Here is a 15,217-nt window from a genome sequence, read left to right on the forward strand (position 1 = left end):
AAAGGAATGAAAAAATATACGTGTACACTTTTCCAGCAAACTTAAGTCATCGGTCTACTACATGAGAATTTCCATCCAATCATCGCTTTTGTCTTTTCCTACTCTGGTGACTTTTGAAACTTGTCCAAAATCATGCCAGCAATTAAAGAGTAAGATTTGGCTTGCCCCAACAAGAATCTTGTATCCCAGAACATAAAACAGTACCTGGCAAGTATCTGTTGCTTGATAATGCTCATTGCCTGAATAGATCGAAAAGGAAAAATGCACTCACTTTGCAGATCTGCTGTGTGAAGTGAGGCACTTCAATGTTAAAGACAATGCGTTTGGTGGCCTTGCAGCACTCTGTAAAGCCAGCTGATGTCAGGAAAACCAGCTGGCCATCATGGCACCCGGGAGAGTAACACACGCTCACATCGCAGGCTGGAGCCTACTCCGGCCTCCTCCTGTTAATATCCAGGCTGTGCACTCCAGGCCTTTATCTCTGAACACAGGGACAAAGGTTCCTTGGGTAGAGGATACGGGGCATCTCATGGTCCCAAGTTTAGTCTGGGGTGAGCGGTAGGGCATAACATGTCACAAATGTCTTTTCATGTCCTCAGATTTTAGAGCCTGGGGAGCCCGAGTTCCAATGCCTTAATCTTAGGGTACAAAGCAAAATTCCAAGAATAAACAGAATATAAACACTTTCAAAGATACAAGAGCGATGACCTTCATCTGTTAACTACTGTATGCCAGACCCAGTGCAGGCAGTTCATATACACATCCTCTTATTCCATCCCTCCTCACATTATAAGGTAGGAAGCTTTTCTCCCGTCTTATAGAAGCTGACACGTGCCCCCACGGTCATCCTGCAGGTAAATGGCATGCCCTGCATTTCAACCCAATCCCGCAGGCGTCCCTGGCTCATGCCACCTTTGCCACCTCTCTGAGCTGGCTGCAAGCAGATACTTATTTTGCATGCATTATGCACAAGGCACCAAGGTCTGTGTCCCCATCACCATGCTTCACACTCCTCTAGAACTGCTTTAAAAGCAAGTAACCAATGACCTGATGACCTGATTCCTGCTGGTGGCTTTTTAAAACTATCCAGTGCTGCTTATAATTTTTTCCTTTGATTCTGCAATATGAAAATTCTTTCCACACTGCTTTCCACTAGATAAACACGACATCATTCTTCTTCTCCTTCTTCTCCCCCTCCTCCTCCTCCTCCTTCCTCTTCCTCTTCCTCTTCTTGTTTTTTTTTCTTGTGAATTTGTTTTTGTGGGATGTAGCAGATGGGTCAGCGGGCTGTTCTATGTCACCAGGGTGCTGTACACTCTACTCTTCCTGGGATAACTTTTGGAGTCTTTTCTGTTCCTTGGAGGCCGCTGCTCTTGCTACAGCAGCCTATTCAGGCCCACGGCTGAGCGGCTCCCCTTTCAAAGAGCATTTCCGCTTTTTCTTGGGGACACTCCTAGTTCCTGCCTCTTCAGGGTCACGGACTGGTTCCTCTTTGGGGAATGATGTCTCCCTCTGGGAAGACTTCCCCTGCCAGCTGTCTCCTCAAGGTCCCTACCAACCAGCGCCTCCTCTTTCTTGGGTTTAGATGAAGAGACAGGCGGGTCTCCCAGCCCATTCTCCCGAGGGGCCCCCTCGAGCTTTTGCTTTTGCTTCTTTTTGGGTTTTCATGTGTCTGGCGTGTTACCGCTGTTAGGGAGCTACTACCTTCTTGAAATCTGAGTATAATATCCAGCTATTAAGTGCCATTGCATTTACCCAACCCTGGTTTCTGAAACTAGTTTCTTATTCCTCAAAACTATCACTAATGATCAACAGTTGGGGGTGTGCAGGAGGCAGCCGATAGATGTTTCTCTCTCTTTGATGTTTCTATCTCTCTATCCCTCTCCCCTCCTCTCTCTATAAAATCAATTTTTTAAAAAAAGACTTTAAGGTTATACTGATTTAATTTTTGGTGCTTTGCCTCTGTGTCCCAGTTAAAGTAAAATATATTCTCATTAATGTAGATGGAGACGGAGGTTGTATATTGACGGCTGAATTTTGGCATAGTGGTTGTACCCTATCAATAGAGGCTGCAAGTGTTGTGTAAAAAACCTTGCGCTGTTTAATGTGCGACTATTTACACTGAAGTGAATTAAATACAACTCAAAGTTCAGTTCCTCAGCCACACCATCCCATTTTATGGGCTTGAGAGCCACATGTGAACAGAAGCCGCCCTGCGGACCAGCACCGCTTAGGGCTCTCCCCTCCTGAAAGCCTCTTACAACCCATTCCTTATGCCCCTGGGTTCCCCATTCACGGGGAATGTTGGGTGGGAGGGAAAATCCCCGCCAGTGTGAGTCAGACAGACCACACGCGGCTCCCTCAGCCACCAGGCGGGCCCAGGTCCTCACTTGTGGCTCCCATTCCTGTCCCGGGTGCTCTCTCACAGCCCAGCTCTGCCAGAGGCACCTCGCAGCTCCCTCCAGGGATCAGCCTGCCCTGGCGAGCTCTAAAGCCCCACAGGACCCCAGCTCTACCTCCAACGCTGAGCTCCACAGCTCCAGCCGCATCCCAGATAACCAACCTGCCCCTGCAAGCCCCGCACAGCCCCACATTGTCTTGCCTCGCGTGTCCCCTTCACAAGTACACTCACGTCCTGGCTGCCCGATGAACTCCTCTCTGCCTCTGTGGCTGAATCCAGCGTCACGCTGCCCAGGTAAACATCCTGGTCCCCATAGGCCCAGGACTTCAGCCTCCCTTCCAAGTCAGAGCCCTCCTCCTGGCAAAGTCTCTGTGAACTGCTTGTAGGAGGTTCTCTGGGTGCATATCTGAGCTCTGAAAACCTTCAGGGATCCACACCCTTCCCGCCAGTCCTTCTGAAATCACTCACCAGAGGGTGGTTTCCGGGGAGCTTACAGAGGAGTCCCAGGCTCCTCACTAACTGCCCCCCCCCGCCCCCTCCCCGCTTTTAATCTATGGTTTAAAAAAGCCATACTCACTGTTCAAGGAGCACAGTCTTCTTTCCCAACGGCTGCCGGCTCTGGTAGAAGATGAAAATGAGATTCTGAAATTACAAAAAGCGAAAGCAAGGAAGCGTTAGGCAATATGAACTAAGTGATAACAGCCAGCAAACTGCTGGCTTTTCGGGAGGCGCCGAGCTCTCCTCGAGGCACAGGCCAAGCACAAATGCCCGGTGGCTTTATAGTTGCCTCTGTCCAAGTCGCCTCCCCCGGTTGAGCAACCCGCACAAAGGGCAGGGCGTGCCAGGTCCCGGGAGGGCAAGAAGGAGGTCAAAGACCAGCTGAGGTGAGAAGAGAAGCATGGGGGTGAGAGGAGGAACCTGGTTGTCTCCTGGAGGATCAACTTAACTGAGACCCTCCCATAAAAACTAAAACTCTCCTTCTCCGTCGGGGAACAGGGTTTACCTAAAAGCTGTCCTCGGAAAGAAATGAGAGGAAGGTGGCAACACCGTGCACATGGGAATACTATTTCTGCTAGAGCAGTGGCTCTCAACCTGTGGGGTCGCGACCCCTTTGGGGGTTGAACGACCCTTTCACAGGGGTCGCCTAAGACCATCAGAAAACACATATATAATTACGTATTGTTTTTGTGATTAATCACTATGCTTCAATTATGTTCAATTTGTAACAATGAAACTGGGGGTCACCACAACATGAGGAACTGTATTAAAGGGTGGCGGCATTAGGAAGGTTGAGAACCACTGTCCTAGAGTAACTAGCTTTGATTCAGGGCTAGACAGAGCACGGGTGCTGGGAAGGGCACCGCAGTAGGAGAACGGAGGGAAGGGCAAGGGAGGGCCAATGCACAAACCCCGAATTATTTCAGAATATGGTGGGCAGTTAGACAGACATGAGCAGGGCGAGGACAAAGGGCCAGGGACAGAAAGTCACCGGGGCGGGAAGCCCCAAGTGCCTAGCAAGCACCTAGCCATGGACAATCTGTAGGGTGGGACTCGTCCCCAAGCGACCTTTCCTCCCCGTGCATCCTGACGTGGTGTAGACCCCCTGACCTTTCCTCCCTCTGCATGACATCCAGGCCGCAGTTGTGTTTTAGCTCCAGGCCCAGAGAAGCAGCAAAACCAGACGAGCGACACCATGGCTGACCTCAGGACCCGCTGCACTGAATACTGACCCCCTGCCCTGGCTCTGACCCATTAGTGGAGACCATGACACCTGGAAGCTGACGAATATTCTATTGGATTCTAACCTGGGTCCTCCCCTAAGATCTCCGCCATTAAAAGCGTTTAGGATGGAGGACCCGTGCCCGAACCTATCCCCACCCCCTTACCACTACCTCCCTCACTCCCAAGCTCCCTTCTGCCTCTGTAACTCACTGACCCGTTTCTTTTACCACTCACTTCTTTCCTCTGAAATTTTCTAAATACATGTTCTCTTATCATTGGAGTCTTGGCTCTGATTCTTCCTATCCAGAACTCAAGCAGGCTGGTCTAACACCCAGGGCTATTCCTCCTGCCACCACCAAGAGGATCAAAGAGTTACACATAAAGAAATAAAACGATACATTTCTGGGGGAAGACATGAGAACTCTTTTAAAGTATCTTCATGGGCAAAGTCTTTCTAAGTAAAATATACAACCAGAGGCCATAACAAAAAGATGAATAAGTTGACATCATAAACATTTTTTGAAATTACTTGTTTTTAGAGAGGAAGGGATGCATACACACACGCAGAGAGAAACAATTTCTTCTACTTATGCATTCATTGGTTGATTCTTTTTATTTTTATTGATCTTTATAGAGAGAGGAAGGGAGAGGGAGAGAGAAACATCAATGTGAGAGCAAAACATTGATAGGCTGCCTCCTGCACGCCCCCAACAGGGATCCAGCCCAAAACCTACACCTATCAGGAAGATCCGCTAGCCCACTGGTCGCCAACCTTTCGGACCTGATAGACCACCAGTGAGTCTAGCCAACGGACCTATCCGGCCAGGGCATAACAATGCTATTCATTCATTCATTCATTCATTCATTCATTCAACTTACCCCAGGATACGTTTATTGATTTCAGAGAGAGAGGAAGTTGAGAGAAAGAGAAACATTGATGTGAGAAACATCAATTGGTTGCCTCCTGTATGCACTCCAATTGGGGATCGAACCAAAACCTGGGTATGTACCCTGACCTGGGATGGAACCCGCATCCTTTTGGTGTTTGGGACAATGCTCCAACCAACTGAGCTGCCTTGCCAGGGCATAAAAATGTTCTTAAATGGCCACATGGAAAGAGGTTAATTTTTGTTGATACATATTAGAGGCAACAGAGTAATTTCCTTAATGTACAAAGGGCTCCTACACATCAATATAAATATCAACAAAATCTAACAGAAAAATGGGCAAATGTTCTGAATAATTTACCAGGCAGTAATACAAATGACTCTTACAAATATAAAAAAGATGCTCAATCACATTTAAAATAAGAGACATGTGCCGAGCTGGTGTGGTTCAGTGGTTGAGCACTGACCCATGAACTGAAAGGACCCTGGTTCGATTCCCAGTCAGGGCACATGGTCAGGTTTCAGGCTTGATCCTCAGCTGATCGATGTTTCTCTCTCATCAGTGTTTCTATCTCTCTTCCTCTCCCTTTGTCTCAAAAAAAAATAAATAAAATAAAAACGTATTTTAAGAGATATGCAAATTAAATCTATAAGGTAATGGTAATGTTTATTTATCACACTGGCAAAGAACAAAAAGTTTAATAATAGACTATATTGCTGAGGCTGTGGGGAAACAGAGGCTCTCATACAATGTACCAATTTACATTTCTACCAACAACTCTATAGATGGCAATTTGGCAAAATCTGCAGCACTCTTATATGCCCATACACTTGAGCTAACAATCTCACTTCTAAGAATTTATGTTTATAACTAACTGAACATGTCTGAAAACATGTTTTTGCAATATTATTTGTTACTGTATTACTTATTATGGCAAAAGATTGGAAATAATTCAAATGTCCACTTATAGGAAACCTATTAAGTAAATGATGGTATAACTTTGAAAGAGAAGTATAATGAATAGCCATTAAATACAAGTAAAATTAAATGTAAGCCATTAAAATAATGAGGCAGTCTATTTGTCTCTATTAGTAATAACCTCCAAAGTACATTGTTAACTAAAAAAAGCAAGGAACAGAAGAGAGTGGATGGAATAACACCTCTTGCATTAAGCAAGAGAGAAAAAGAAGTACATACATATGCTTATATATGTGTGAAACGTTTTTGGATAGATACACAAGAAACTGTCATCATGGCTGGCACTGGAAAGGGAAATGAGGGGCAAAGGGCAGAGATAAGAGGGACTTTTCACTGATACCCTTTTGTTCCTTTTGGATCACTACCATGTGCATGTATAAGGCTTTCCCTATGTAATTAAAAAATAAACTCCTAAAATAAAATGGTCTATCCCAGCCGTGGGCAAACTACGGCCTGCGGGCCGGATCCGGCCGTTTGAAATGAATAAAACTAAAAAAAAAAAAAAAAAAAAAAGACTGTACCCTTTTATGTAATGATCTTTACTTTGAATTTATATTAGTTCACACAAACACTCCATCCATGCTTTTGTTCCGGCCCTCCGGTCCAGTTTAAGAACCCATTGTGGCCCTCGAGTCAAAAAGTTTGCCCACCCCTGGTCTATCCAATACCCTAGCCCAGTGGTCGGCAAACTGCGGCTCGCGAGCCACATGCAGCTCTTTGGCCCCTTGAGTGTGGCCATGAAGTTTCCATCGCACTGTACGTGCGTGCCCGCACGTGGTATTTTGTGGAAGAGCCACACTCAAGGGGTTGTAGTTTGCCGACCACTGCCCTAGCCACTAAGCCACACGTGGCCGTTTACATTTAAATTGATTAAAATTAAATACAATTTAAAATTCCGTTTTCTGATGCCATTGCAATAACCTGGTTATTGTTTGACAGGAAGAGAGTAAAGGGGAAAGCAAGGTACTAGAGGCATGCCAGTTATACAGCTTCGCCAAAAAGCTGAATTTAACATGTCAAGGCTGTTCCCTGCTGACCGAGGGGGGAAGGGACCGGAGGGAGGCAGGGACACATGCCCACTGAGGTCTGAGTGATGTGGGACGGTGCTTCCCCATCAATCACACCTGAAGTCAAGCCAGTGGCCAGAATGGGCATGGTCACTCCAGCTCAGGAAACCTAAATATTTAAACGTCCAAACAACGAAAGTTCAGCGCGCGCGTGCTCTCTCTCTCTCTCTTTCACACACACACACACACACACACACACACACACACACACACGAGTGCTTCGGACTCCTGCTACAGGGGAATGCGCTTCCCTGTGCCCGCATGGAGCACACATGAACTAACAGGCTTTCATTAGCTTGGACCCTGAAGCACACCCACCCAGCTGCAACATGGTGCAGAACCTCTGCACACTGGCCCTGCTTCTGGCTCTGCTGAGGCCCCAGCTGCACCTTTGCCAGGACTGGCTTGAGGGGCAGGGGGCTTTGGAGCCCAAGAAAAGTGATTCCACGCAAATAAAACCTGCTTCCACATCCCATCGTCCCGTGCACATCCTAGAATATTCATTTTCTGAAGATATCGCGAGAATGACACTCCCGCAAGTGACCAGGGAGTTTAATTCTCTAGCGCTGCCGAGGCTTCTGGGTGAGCGGCTCTCCCCCTGGGAGCGCACTGACCCCCAGGGGGCAGCTCCTGTGTTGAGCATCTGCCCCCTGGTGATCAGTGCATGTCATAGTGACCAGTTGTTCCCCTGCTCGGTCGATTTGCATATTAGCCTTTTATTATATAGGATTATATATAACAGGATATTGTAAAAATTAAGTTACAAAATCTTTATTAAAACATTTCTTGCATACCGTTACATTGGCTGGTCTGAAAAAACATGCGTGGTGGGCCGCATGTGGCCCACAGGTCGTGAGTTTGACATGCTTGATGTAGAACATTTTCATTATCACAAGAAGCTCTACTAGCCAGCTACAAAGGCCCATTAGAGAGAGCAACCAAACTTGTTTCTCATGTTAAGAGAAGAAATACAAATCAATGCTGAAAATCCCTCTCCCTCTACACAATCTAGATGGCCTGGCCGCCTACTAAGATAACAAAGCCTGGGCACTCCTGCCCTGTGTGACTGTCCAAAGGTGAGGTCAGCTTGGCAGGGCCAAAGTCCAGCACTCTAACACAGAAAATGAAATATTTCCATGCAGGAACCTCACATGGTCCATGAACCAGAAATTCATAGCTCCTTTGTGGTTCTGGGAGAGGTGCTAATAAGAGGATTCGCTCTGGCATGCTTTGTACCAAAGCCCTAGCAACTGCCGCCCCCCCCCCCCCGGGGCGGGGGGTGGTTCTTGCTCAAGAGCCAGCCAAGCTCACAGCCCCCTCCCCTGCTTCTGCCACCTGGGACAGTCATGTGGGCAAGGAAACAGCCTACCCAGGCAGGTCCTGTGGACAAACAATCAGAGAACTAGAAAACTCAATCCTCTGGAAAGTCAACCTAAGAAACGTTCAAACCTGCAGAGAATTTGTATAGCTTATGTGAGCCACACTGACAATCTCCAGGAAACAAAATCTCAACCGATTGAGAAAATGCTCCTGAAAATGGCAGTGAAATAGGAATTTTTAGGGGTGAAAAAGGTAGGTATAGGGAACTTTTAAAATTAAGGGGGTCCATGGAAAAAACACAGGGCTACAGAGTTGCAAAAGGTTTCATTTCCATAAGACAGGGAGCAGGGAGCCAGCAGAACTTACATTTCCATAAGACAAGGAAGTTGGGAGAGGCAGCCGTTACATTTCCATAAGACAAGGGAACTAGGAGAGCAAAATGTCTCTATTTATGAAATAAAGGAGGAGGAAGAGAGCCCAGAGGGAATGGGAGAACATATCCCACGTGAGGTTTGACCTTTGAGCTCAGGAGTTGCTATAGTGACCAAATCAGGAGGGAACAGTGACCAGTCAGAGGGGATATCAAGGCACAAAAATCTGCAGCCTTTATAAACCTGGGAAAAAGGAACCCGGTGGGACTCTTTCCCCCTCCCCACGTGGGAGTCTGTACTTGTTCTTCAATAAATTTCCACCTTTGCTATTACCATCTTCTGTCCGTGGTTTCACTCTTCGACTCCCACGGACAAAGAATCTGGGGAAGCCATCCTACTCAGGGGAACACCACGTGTTCCAGTCCAAAAATCCCGTATCGGCAGTTTGACCATTATTTTATACGTCAGAATCAAACAGGAAGACAGTCAGTGGCTTACTATTACATGAAATCCCTTGGTAACAGATTAGGGAGGCAGGAGAAAGCAAAGCAGGGAAATCTCTGGGATTGGATAAAAAGTAAAACTAACAGACATACTTTTTTTACATAGGTAAGTATGGAATAGTTAACTATTGACATAACAACAATGAGGGGATTTGCAGTCTCTGCTCTGTTGCTGGCTGTTCTTGGAGGGGCCCAGAAAAAAGGAAATTGTAGGGAGTGGCTATAGGGTTAAGTCTCGGACTGACCTGTTGGCAAAGCCACAACAAGTCCCAGCTTAGAGGGCACAGCCCTCTTAGCATAATTAAGCTTGACCTTATGACTCTCCTTATATCCTAATGGGTATAGGGAGCTAATGGGTAGCTAATGGGCTGTGGCAGGTGCAGCAAGTGCTGCCAAAACAAGCGAAACTCACAAGAACATTATAACTATGGTGACCACTACCTTGTTTACCTCTGGCTATAAAATAAAGACTCTCAGCTTCTGGTCTGGATCTCTCTCTGTGGCCTCAGCCAGGCACAGGAGATCCACCTAGACCCAGCTTATTCTCTTTGTCTGTCTTCTACATCCTTCGCCGCCCCCTCTCAGGCTCATGGAACCCTTGACTAAGCTGGCCTACCACAGGAAATTACTTTGATATTCCAAAGGTGTGATCTTAGATGCAAAAAGACAACAGACAGGCTCAGTTAAGATGAAGGTTGACCTTTGTTAGGGAAAAATACCATCCTAGGACATGACTACTCACCATGAACTGCTTATAGTTGGAAAGTTTTAATTTCGGACCATCCTATGTGGTTACTTTCGATCTCTTAGTTTGTAAGGCCGCCATGCAGGCCTCACCTGAGCTTGTCTGGTTTATTATGTGCCCCCCTCCCCCCTTACACACACACACAAAAGGCAGGCAGATCAATCAGGGGCTCAGCTGGAAGGCAGGTGGCTCACTACCCTGTGGTGGATCTTCTAAAAAACCATCCTGGCCAAGAGGGAGGCAATGAAACTTGCAGCCCCTGCCCGGGGCTAGCCTAGCACATTCAAAACATCAGCCTCTGGGTTCAAGATGTGGGCTGTGGTGATCGTCTGAAACAACCACCTGCTTGAAATCACACTGAAAACAAGAAAGCCCTACAGAAACACACGCCTGTTCCTGCCGGAGGAACGATGAGCCAAAAGCCACTTGATCCGTTACCTCCAAGTGAAACAGGTAGAATAAAATGTTCCCCAAAATGGCTCCATCGAATTAAGCCCTTCGAGAACTGTTAGGATTTTTGACTGGTGATGCAGGCTCTGAAAGAACTGAGAGAAGAGGGAGATGCAGAGAGAGAGAGTTTATTTTTTACTTTCCCTACAGGGAAAGGACTGGTGCATTGCTTATCAATACAGGGGCAAAGAACAAAAGCTGCTCCCCCTTTTGAAGCCTTGGTTACTGTTGCTAGGTGACAAGGAAGGGAAGGGGATTTGAGGACTGGAATTGAGCAGACATGAGGGGCGTTGTCTTTTAAAGTTTGTTTGCTTTTTTAGTCTGGGCAGATATCCTAGGGAGGTGTCTTTATCAGTATCTTCACAAGCCTATAAAACAGGCCTGTTTGAAGGGGGGGTAGGGGGTGGGGGGTGGGGAGAATAAGGGACCTTTCTACTAATTACCCCTGAGTTGTAAAAAAACAAAAACAAAAAACCAGCAGGGAGGAGGTATATGTAAGAATGTAGCCTTGAAAGTAACTTATCTTGAAGTTTGAACAGAGGGGCTGTTTGGATCAAAGGAGCTAACAATCTTGGGGTTTAATTATCAGGTGCTTCTCATAAATTATGGAAGGCCACAGGAAAAAAGAAAGAATAAAGAAGAAAGAAGAAGAAGGGTCTTTTTTTTTCTGTCCTTACAAGAACCATGGCAGTTTTCAATAGCTAGCTATAAAACAATGGTCCAGGAACTAAACTGACTTTCTGTAAGTTTATTTTTCAGATCTAAAGGCAAGCCACAAACCCCAGAGACAAACTCATTACCTGATTGGGAAAGTCCCTTCCTACAGCATGTAATAAGTCTTGCACAGTCCAGAATGCCTTGCTTTAGTGACATGCACCCAGACTTCAGTAGGACCCCAGTGTCCCTTAAAAGGAAAAAGCCAGCCAACCTACACCCTGATTGGTTAACCCACCAACCTGTGTTCCCAAGGAATAAAAACCCTGCAATGGGTAAACAGAATCGGGGACCCTATTACAGTGTTCCTGTCCTCTGCCTTTGCCTTTATCCATGTCCCTGGTCCGAATGCTAACACAGGGGCCCCAAAGTCTTCAGGCTCTCGGGGAGCCCAGAACAATCTTTCAGTGTATGAACTAGTGCAAATAAATGCATGTGCTTCATCGCCCGAGGTCACCTCTCCAAGGTATAAAGTGCTAGGAGGAGCATCACATCAGTGACCATTTCCCACGTGAATGAAAGACGTTAAAATAGCCTGTACGAGTGTACAACAGCAGAGGGCCTAAAATAGAACCCTGGCACCCAAGAACATCTCCCTGTGCCCGAATCTGCACTCCTAAGTGAAAGGAAAAGCAAGAATCAAAGAGAGTTTTGTCATTTGTAAAGGAGGTGAAGTTGGCCTGCAGTAGTTTCTAATTGCAGGAACAAAGCCGGTGTTAGACATAGAAAAGCCTGGTTATAAACCACCAGCAGGTTTCTATCAGGACAAGATTTCTTCAGGATCCTTTGTGAGCTGTCCCCCACCTTTTTTGGGGGGGGGGGGAGGGGGGGAGAATCTTCTTTCTGGAGGAGATTTCTTTAACCCAGGAAAATTAGCACCAGAAAAAGCTACAGGCAAAATTTCATAGTTAAAACATAGTTTTGTTTAGAACTTTATCCAAATAAATAAAACATAAAAATGTCTATTTAAAAAGTAACAGTAAATATTGAACAAAATTTTGGTGATAACTGCAATCCTGTGCTAATCATGAGGACAAAGAGTAAATCTCAGGTAGACTGTCTATAGTAAGATACATCTGAAGAATGGTAGCAATCATCTCAGGTAGAAACTATAGTTTAACTTTAACCCTGCTGTTTGGTTTCTGTACTTATTTGCTTGCTAAAATAATAGAAAAGTTATTTTGATTTTCTGAATTATATAAATCATCCCATTCGATTAAATACCCTATTGATTGTAATGTGAATATCCCATTGGTTGTGGTCATACTGGTCTTAGAAAGCACATTCTTCTGTACCTGGGAAGGACAGCACAATTATCTCAAGGTCAGAGGGCTCCAGATAACGTGTCCTTGTTGACTCAGTGGTCCCAAGACCCGAGGGCTCTAGATAATGTGTTTCTGTCAATTCAGTGATCTGGAGACCCAAAACTATAACTTAGATAACATGCTGCTTCTGCTTCTGTAAACTGCTTTTTTACAAACCAGGTTCCTCATTCCAAACCTTGGGATGTAATCAATACCTTGTGATCTTTGCCTATATAAATCTGGTGTTGGGGCTGGGGCGGGTACTATGAGATCTGGGAGAGCTAAATGCCCCCTCATAATCCCGGATTTGCAATAAATGTGACTCTTTAATTCAACTTCTTGAGGCATCCTTGTGTGATTCTCTGGGTACATTACAACACATCCTTTCTATTAACATTTGGTTATCAAAGTGGTATCAGAAAGAGGACATTTTTGCAACAATACTTTATTGCTTTTTCAAAGGCTTTTCAATTCTTTGGTTTTTCAAGTCTCTTTCCCCTTCTCTTCATCCATTAACAGACCTTCATCTATTACTGCCTTTGAGGCAGGATAGTAAGGAGGCAGGCACATTCCTTGGCAAGTAGAACGAGGAAACTGAGACAGGTAGCTGTGGTTAGCGTTATGATTAGCTACTTTTAATACTAGGAAAGGAGTAAAGGGGAAAGGTCAAACATTATAAGCATGGTCATTTGAACATCTTCACCAGGAAGCTACAATTTCACACTCTCAGGGAACGCTGTGGGGGAAGGAGGCGAACAAAAGGAAGACAGACACATGCCAGTCAAGCTGGACGGCATAGGAAAGATACTTGTCTGTCAGTCACACCTGGGGACCGAATTCAATGGCCAGAATGGGCAGGGCCAATGCAAGGGGGCCAAGATTTGGGAATACATAATCCCCTAAACAAAGGAGCTCTCTCTCTCATTGCTCCCCACTCTTGGCTTGTGGAACTCTCGATTTGCTCCTGCCTGTGTTTCCTCCGTAACCATGTGGCCCTGCAGAGAAAAGAATGTCCTGAGACCCCCGTGGGAGGATGGGATTTGGTGGAAAACTTTATGGATGGAGTCGAATTAAGGGAGTGCCCCTCCAAGGTCCCATCTCTGTCTTGCCATGGGCAAAGTCCAGTCTTGCCTTCATTAGGGCCAGAATTAAGGCCACTGCCCAGCATTTCTGTGCCACAGACCATGGACTGATGGACTGCAGAGGGAAACAGAAGCTAAGCTAGCCTGATGCTAGACTGACCCGGCTCCAACATGGAAAGGAAACTCTGGACACCAGCTCTGATTTAGCTCTACTGAAGCTGGACTAAGGGGGATGGGACCTTGAAAACCCAGGGGTGTCATTCCACAAAAACAAAACTTTCTACTGTACCTCATCCTCCAGGGGGGGCCTCTGGAAATGCTTACGCCAGCGACACCTCCAGAACCCCACTGCCATGAACAACTGGGGAGAGAAGCCCCTCTCCTAGCCTGCAACAGCTGAACAAAATGACTGGGCGATTTACAGCCAGATACAGAAGAGAGATAACACCTAGGCCTCAGCTGTATTTCAGCTCCAGGCGCAGAAAAGCAGCAAAACCAGGTCGGCAATGCCAGGACCAGTGGCAATGCTAAGGACCTCCTGAAAGGCACACCCTTTTGAATATTCTGCTGACAACCTCCCCTGAGACCTCCCCTGATTTCTGCCTGCAAGAGAGCAGATAAGAGCCTCAGGACAAAGGCCCAGCACATACTCTCCCTCCCAGGAGCACCCCACACCCACACCTTTTCCTTCCCCTTCTTCCCCGCCCCCCCACAGGGATGCATCTTCTAAACTCTAAGGGACCCCACAAGGCTTGCAACAGGGAGCAATGGGCAGCGGCAGCTTGTCCCGGGCTAACCCCCTGACCCTGTCCCCACGGCCCCTTTGTCTCAGACTTCTTAGTGAGCCAGAGCAACCCGGCCTGGGCTCATTTCCCCACCCAGTCCCTCTCCTGTTGCTGCTTCTCTCCTAAGCCCTTCCTTGTTTCACAGCTTTATTAAACATCCTCTAAAACCCCCTGGACTTGTGTTATCTTTCCTGCATGACGTCAAGAACCCCCACACTCTCGGCCAGCCCTAGACAGACCTGCTAAGGGCCAGGTCCCCTTTCCGGCAACACGTGACATGTCAAACAGTTCTCCAACATCCTTGCTTTCATTTCATGAAATCCCTCTTCTCTCACAAGAGTTACAATTTCACTTTCTCTTGTTTGTCTTGTATTTGCAAAATGGTCTATGATTTGGGAGAGACAGAGGACCCAGATGTGAGTGGCTGGACGTAAGGGTTGAAAACAGAGAGGGATGTTTTCGGTAGAAGTTGAGGTGCTGCAGAGAAAAGAATGCCCTGAGGCCCCATGGGAGGATGGGACTGTGTGGAAAACTTTACGGATGGTGTCAGGTTAAGGGAGTTCCCCTCCAAGGTCCCATCTCTGTCTTGCTATGGGAAAAAGTCTAATCTTGTCTTCAGGGCCAGAATTAAGGCCACTGCCCAGCATTTCTGTTCCATATTAAGATCCAGTCCAGCATCTGGCTGGCTTAGTTTGTGTTTGTTCCCAGCTGCATTCCATGGCACGTGGGGCCTGCATGACCATGGGCACATGGCAGGCCAGCACGTGGGGCAAGTGCGGGGCACAGAGCTTAACCAATCAAGCCTTCAAGAGTTCGTGCACTTGCAGCAGCTTCATCCTCTAGCCACTGATCTGTTTCCCAGGTTAGACTGACAGCACCTTCCCTAC

At 46.6% G+C, this 15,217-nt stretch overlaps 1 protein-coding gene across 4 annotated transcripts in view; it reads right to left on the reverse strand.

The window, feature by feature from the left end:
* The window catches only part of ABHD6 (abhydrolase domain containing 6, acylglycerol lipase), a 56,162-nt gene that overhangs the window by 31,324 nt on the left and 9,621 nt on the right, over positions 1 to 15,217 (reverse strand). For all 4 annotated transcript variants that reach the window (XM_081105945.1, XM_081105947.1, XM_081105946.1 and 1 more), the window contains exon 2: positions 2,979 to 3,043. The gene's annotated coding sequence lies outside the window, so the exon portion shown is untranslated. The remainder of the gene's footprint in view (positions 1 to 2,978; positions 3,044 to 15,217) is intronic.

The sequence above is a fragment of the Myotis nattereri genome (assembly GCF_964212035.1).
Source record: "Myotis nattereri genome assembly, chromosome: 14".
Taxonomy (NCBI): domain Eukaryota; kingdom Metazoa; phylum Chordata; class Mammalia; order Chiroptera; family Vespertilionidae; genus Myotis; species Myotis nattereri.